Source organism: Haematobia irritans, chromosome 1 (genome assembly GCF_050003625.1).
Source record: "Haematobia irritans isolate KBUSLIRL chromosome 1, ASM5000362v1, whole genome shotgun sequence".
Lineage (NCBI taxonomy): Eukaryota > Metazoa > Arthropoda > Insecta > Diptera > Muscidae > Haematobia > Haematobia irritans.
In genome coordinates this window covers 216,162,071-216,169,349 of record NC_134397.1, presented here as the reverse complement: position 1 = coordinate 216,169,349, position 7,279 = coordinate 216,162,071, and positions in this window count along the sequence as shown.

The following is a 7,279-nucleotide window of genomic DNA, read 5'->3' as shown; positions in this document are numbered from 1 at the left end:
AAAATTTTGGCAACTTTTTTTTTGACATAAAATGTTGACAACATTTTCTATAGAAATAAAATGTTGACAAAATTTTCTATAGAAATAAAATTTTGACAAAATTTTTTACAGACATAAAATGTTGACAAAATTTTCAATAGAAATCAAATTTTGCAAAATTTTCTATGGAAATAAAGTTTTGACAAAATTTTCTATAGAAGTAAAATTTTCACAAAATTTTCTATATAAATAAAATTTTGACAAAATTTTCTATATAAATAAAATTTTGAAAAAATTTTCTATATAAGTAAAATTTTGACAAAAATTTCTACAGAAATAAAATTTTGAAAAGAAATAAAAATTTTACAAAATTTCATATCGAAGTAAAATTTGGGAAAATTTTTATCTATTAATTAATTTAATTTGGAAAAATGGTCCGCTGGTATGAATTTTGGTCCAATTGTGGAAAAATGTTGATCCAAAATAAAAATTCATTGTGGCAACACTGTATAGCAATCACTCAAAATCTCAATTGCATTTTAATTTTATATGATACCTTGGTACCATTCCAATGATAAATGTTTTTCTCTTTATCCCAATTGTTTGTTTTTTACAACACTCAAAAACTCACTACATTTAACCGATCACTATGCAAGAAGCATTAGCGATTGATAAAAAAAACTTTAAAGTGCAACCCTCTGATTGGACGAACCTTAGGCCGATCTAGAGGTTTGCTTTCACGGTTGCCACTCGAGCCAAAAATAATCTACCACATTTTGGAGAAAATTTCACCAAAAAACTACGTTACGTTAGGTTAGGTTAGGTTAGGTTAGGTGGCAGCCCGATGTATCAGGCTCACTTAGACTATTCAGTCCATTGTGATACCACATTGGTGAACTTCTCTCTTATCACTGATAATCCACCGCAGAAAAACTTTGTGGTGTTCGGTCGAAGCAGGAATCGAACCCACGACCTTGTGTATGCAAGGCGGGCATGCTAACCATTGCACCACGGCGGCTCCCAAAAAATATTATTTTGCAAAATTTGTATAGAAAATCTTGTCAAGATTTTATTCCTATAGAAAATTTTGTCAACATTTTATTTCTATAGGAAATCTTGTCAACATTTTATTTCCACAAAAATTTTGTCAATTGTTTCTATAAAAATTTTGTCAAAATTTTATTTCTTAGAAAATTTTCTCAAAATTTTATTTCTTAGAAAATTTTCTCAAAATTTTATTTCTATAGAAAATGTTGTTAAAATTTTATTTCCATAGAAAATTTTGTCAAAATTTTATTTCTAAAAAAAATTTTGACAAAATATTCTGAAATATTCTATTATTTCAAAAAAAAAGAATGTTGTCAACATTTTATTTCTTAGAAAATTTTCTCTAAATTTTATTTCTATAGAAAATTTTGTTAAAATTTTATTTCCATAGAAAATTTTGTTAAAATTTTATTTCTTTAAAAAATTTTGACAAAATTTTATTATTAATTTGTATAGAAAATTTTGTCAAAATTTTGGCAAAATTCTATTTCTGTAGAAAATTTTGTCAAAATTTTATTTCTATAAAAAATTTTGACAAAATTTTATTATTAATTTGTATAGAAAATTTTGTCAAAATTTTTACAAAATTCTATTTCTGTAGAAAATTTTGACAAAATTCTATTTCTATAGAAAATTTTGACAAAATTTTATTGTTATGTCAGCCTGATATTAACGCAGGCTGGTTTTTCGTCCAAATCAATTACTTTACATTAATTACAATTTTAAATGCGAGCTAATTGGACATGAAGATTAAGGAATTGGTATTATTATGGTATTGAAAAAAAAAATGCCAGATACCCATCTTACAAGCCTGACTATACATATGTTTCAGTGTTGGCTAATCCATAGTTTCCATAGTCTCTAGTAAGATCTGGCTGGTTGAGGTGATTCAATTTGGGTCTTATATGCTAATTTCTTATGGAAATTACACACGAGAATCATTTCTCCCAAGTTGAATCATATTTTCACCACCACTGTGCATCATCTTCTAAAAAAATTTTGTCAATATTTTACTTCTAAAGGAAATTTTATTTCTATGGAAAATTTTGTTAAAATTTTATTTCTATTGAAAATTTTGACAAAATTTTATTTCTATAGAAAATTTTGACAAAATTTTATTTCTATAGAAAATTTTGACAAAATTTTGTTCAATAGAAAATTTTGACAACATTTTATGTGCAAAAAAAATGTTGTCAAAATTTTATTTCTTGGAAAATTTACTCTAAATTTTATTTCTATAGAAAATTTTATTAAAATTTTATTTCCATAGAAAATTTTGTCAAAATTTTATTTCTATAAAAAATTTTGACAAAATTTTATTATTAATTTGTATAGAACATTTTGTCAAAGTTTTTTTCTATAGAAAATTTTGTAAACATTTTATTTCTATAGAAAATTTTGTCAAAATTCTATTTCTATAAAAAATTTTGACAAAATTCTATTTCTATAGAAAATTTCGACAAAATTTTATTTCCAAAAATTTTTTGTCAATATTTTATTTCTAAAGGAAATTTTATATCTATGGAAAATTTTGTTAAAATTTTATTTCTATAAAAAATTTTTACAAAAATTTTGCTCAATAGATAATTTTGACAAAATTTTATTTGCAAAAAAAAAAATGTTGTCAAAATTTCATTCGTTTTGTTTGTTATTGTTGGCTTCTCTTCAATCGTTATTCCAATAAAAATAAAATCTTTTCAAAATTTTCTATGGAAATAAAAAAAGTAATATTTCGCAAAATTTACCAAAACATCAAGAATTCTACCATTCTACTAAACAGAATCATCTCCTGAGTCGATCTAGCCCTTGTTGTTCGTCCGTCTGTCCATGTATATGTTGTTCGCTGGTTTCCGTTCACAATTCATAAACGATTTTGATGAAATGTAGGACAGGGTGTTTTGTTGGCACAAGGACGAAAGCTATTGAATTTGAAAAAAAAAATCGGATTGAATCTTGATATAGATCCCAATTATATGTATCATTCGATTTCGACAAATGGGGTCATATTGCTCTTAGTTACTAACCGATCGTTGTCAAGTTTGACATAAAGCAGCACACTTCAAATCTGCAAAACATCATCAAAATCGCTTCAGATTAAGATCTAGCTCCCATATATTTGTATAGTCCGATTTTCTTAAATTTGTCCATAAAACCCTCATTTATTAACTGATACTATACCTGCTAAAAATCATCGAAATCAGTTCAGATTTAGATTCAGCGCCCATATATACGCGTCGCTCGATTTTTCCAAATTTGCCCATAAACCCCTTATTTGTTAACTGATCTTACTCAAAGTTGGCACAATTCACTATTTTATAATATCAATTAACGGTCATTTTCATGTAGCTCCATTAGGCTTTAATTGTCAGTTAACAGAAAGTAAATTGAAAATACCTTCTCTCCGGTTAACTTTGAGTGAATTTTTTTCATCAGTTAAGTTCCCAACTGGCATATGGAATATATAGGCAAGATGACAGGTATGCCCATAATAGGGTTTAAAAGTTCGTTAGTTAACGGAGCACTAACGCAGCTTCATGAAAATGGGGGTAAGCCTACTGAATATCATTCAAAACTGCTCAGATTTAGTTCTTATGTGTAGGTTACGCTCGATTTTGTTAAATTTGGCCATAATATCCTTATTTATTAACCGATCTTAATCAAATTTCAAATATGTCCATATTCCCCTCACTTACTAACCGTTGATAATTTAAATGTATATTAATCACTCCTCGAAAATTTTGTTTAGTAAAACCTTCTAACCAAGCTTTGTTATTGCAAATGATCCACCCTAATATTCGCCATTAGTCTTGTATTATAGTATGTGTTGGCATGAATATATGTAAAATATCATTATGCCATACTCACTGGCATTATAAATGGGTGCTGATGTTATTTTTCATGTGTGTAAAAAACAACAACAACAAAAAAAATTACAATCTTACTCCAACATTCTTCCGTTCATGTTCAATGTTAGCCAGCTAAGAGAGTAGTGAGTGTAGGGAGCTCATAATGAGGACATTTTTGGTGTTTATACATTTTAAGAGAGATTGACAAAGTGGGAGAGAGAGAAGGGAAAACCACATTCTGCATTCTTATGTCAAAGTTTGGCATTAAGATACGACATCCTTACTGTTGATGTGAATTTTTTTTAAGAATTTATGCATGCTCACTTTTGTATTACGCACAGAATGAAGACAGGGCAATCACACTTTCAACAAATATTCTTGGCTGTGCATTTTTTATGGCGAAGAGATATTTTCACATATTCACTCACAAGTCAAGACAAAGTAAGAGGAAGATAAATTTGCAAACTTTAAGTCATTATGGGTTTTTGGCAAACGAAAGAAGTTAATCATATAGAATTTTTCATACGCAGAAAACTTCTTATAATTATTGACTTGAGAGAAGAAATTCTTAGTAATACGGATACTGTTGTGTTTTTAATTTTTGATATGTTTCTTTGGAAGATATAAAATAAGTTTTTAATTCTTGAGTAGCACTGAGAGATATTTCTTCATTAAGATGGATACTATGTTGGGAGTTTTCCACACAATTGGTGCACTAAGAGTGAAAAATGCACTGAAGAAATATTGCTATGATTTACGAATACGTTTTTTGCTTAGCAGAGAAGACGCATTTCTCTGATATAAAGTTTTTTCCTTGTTCAAAAGTCGATAAACTTTTCAGCGAAGTCGTTTTGTCTTTATAATTAAGAAATTTTGTTCGATTTGTCAAAATTTTATTTCTATAGAAAATTTTGTCAAAGTTTTGTTTCTATAGAAACATTTGTCTAAATTTTATTTCTATACAAAATTTTATTTCTAAAGAAAATTTTGTTAAAAAACATTATTTTCCTCTGTTGGTTAAGCTACAGATGTAGTTTAGTCAATGCATGGTTTTAAGCTGAAATCAAAAAAACAACAACAATGATTAAAAAACAAAACCAACAATAACAAAACAAAACTAATGAAAGAAGAGGAAGCACGCTCAAAATAAACCCAGCCAACGGCACTCAAATCGATGATTTGACGGTGGCAACGGAAAAGAGATATGTTTGTACAAATTATTTCGGCATAAGCCGGCTATCATGTAAAACCTTTTTTCGGAAGGTTCAAGTGTGGTTCATTGTTGGGTTTAATGAACCGCCTGAATTTATTCTGATAAATGGTTTATAGTTTTGCTGCAAGTAGACGATGCTGATGAGGAATGTGGTAAACGTGCGTCCATCCAACCATCTTGCAGTCTATAGGGCTTTGCCCAAATAAATTTGACAAACATTCTTTTCCTCTGTTGGTTAAGCTACACTTGTAGTTTAGTCAATGCATGGTTTTAAGCTGAAATCAAAAAACAACAACAATGATTAAAGAACAAAACCAACAATAACAAAACAAAACGAATTTTATATCTATAGAAAAATTTGTCACCATTTTATTTCTTTAGAACAATTTGTCAAATCTTTATTTCTGTAGACAATTTTATTTCTATAAAATGTTTTATCAAAATTTTATTTCCATAGGAAATTTTGTCAAAATATTATTTGTAAAGCAGTTTTTCCCAACAATTTCATATCTATAGAAAATTTTGTCAAAATTTTATTTCTAAAGCAAATTTTGTTAAAATTTTATTTCTATAGAAAATTTTGTCAAAATTTTATTTCTATAGAAAATTTTGTCAATATTTTATTTCTATAGAAAATTTTGTCAACGTTTTATTTCTATAGAAAATTTTGTGAAAATTTTATTTCTATAGAAAATTTTGTCCAAAATTTTATTTCTATAAAGAATTTTGCCAAAATTTTATTCCTATAAAAAATTTTGTCAAAATTTTATTTCTATAGAAAATATTGTCAAAATTTTATTTCTTTAGAAAACTTTGTCAACAATTTATTTCTATAGAAAATTTTGTCAAAACATTTCTAAAGAAAATTTTGTTAAAATCTTATTTCTATATTTTATTCAAAATTTTTTTCTATAGAAAATTTTGTCAATTTTTTATTACTATAGATAATTTTATTTCTATAGACAATTCTGTCAACATTTTATTTCTATAAAATTTGTTGTCAAAATTTTTTTTCTATAGAAAATTTTGTCAAATTTTTATTACTATAGATAATTTTATTTCTATAGACAATTCTGTCAACATTTTATTTCTATAAAATTTGTTGTCAAAATTTTATTTCTATAGAAAATTTTGTCAAAATTTTATTTCTTTAGAAAATTTTGTCAAAATTTTATTTCTACGGAAAACTTTGTCAAAATTTTATTTCTTTAGAAAATTAGTCAACATTTTATTTCTATAGAAAATTTTGGCGAAATTTTATTGCTATAGAAAATTTTGTCAACATTTTATTTGCAAAAAATTGGTGTTTATATTTTATTCTTAAAGAAAATTTTGTCAAAATTTTATTTCGATAGAAAAATTTGTAAAATTGTAATTTCTATAGATAATTTTGTCAAAATTTTATTTCTATAAAAAATTTTGTCAAAACTTTATTTCTATAGAAAATTTTGTCAAAATTTTATTTCTTTAGAAAATTTTGTCAAAATTTTATTTCTATAGAAAATTTTGTCCAAAATTTTATTTCTGTAGAAAATTTTTTAAAAATTTTATTTCTATAGATAATTTGGTCAAAATTGTTTTGTCAAAATTTAATTTCTATAGAAATCTTTGCCAAAATTTTATTTCTTTAGAAAATTAGTCAACATTTTATTTCTATAGAAAATTTTGACGAACTTTTACTGCTGTAGAAAATTTTGTCAACATTTTATTTGCAAAAAAATGTTGTTTATATTTTATTCTTAAAGAAAATGTTGTCAAAATTTTATTTCGATAGAAAAATTTGTTAAATTTTAATTTCTATAGATAATTTTGTCAAAATTTTATTTCTATAAAAAATTTGTCAAAATTTTATTTCTATAGAAAATTTTGTCAAAATTTTATTTCTTTAGAAAATTTTGTCAACATTTTATTTCTAAAGAAAATTTTGTCCACAATTTTATTTCTATAGAAAATTTTTTAAAAATTTGATTTCTATAAAAAATTTTGTCAAAATTTTATTCCTATAAAAAATTTTGTCAAAATTTTATTTCTATAGAAAATATTGTCAAAATTTTATTTCTTTAGAAAACTTTGTCAACAATTTATTTCTATAGAAAATTTTGTCAAAACATTTCTATAGAACATTTTGTCAAAACATTTCTAAAGAAAATTTTGTTAAAATGTTATTTCTATATTATATTCAAATTTTTTTTTT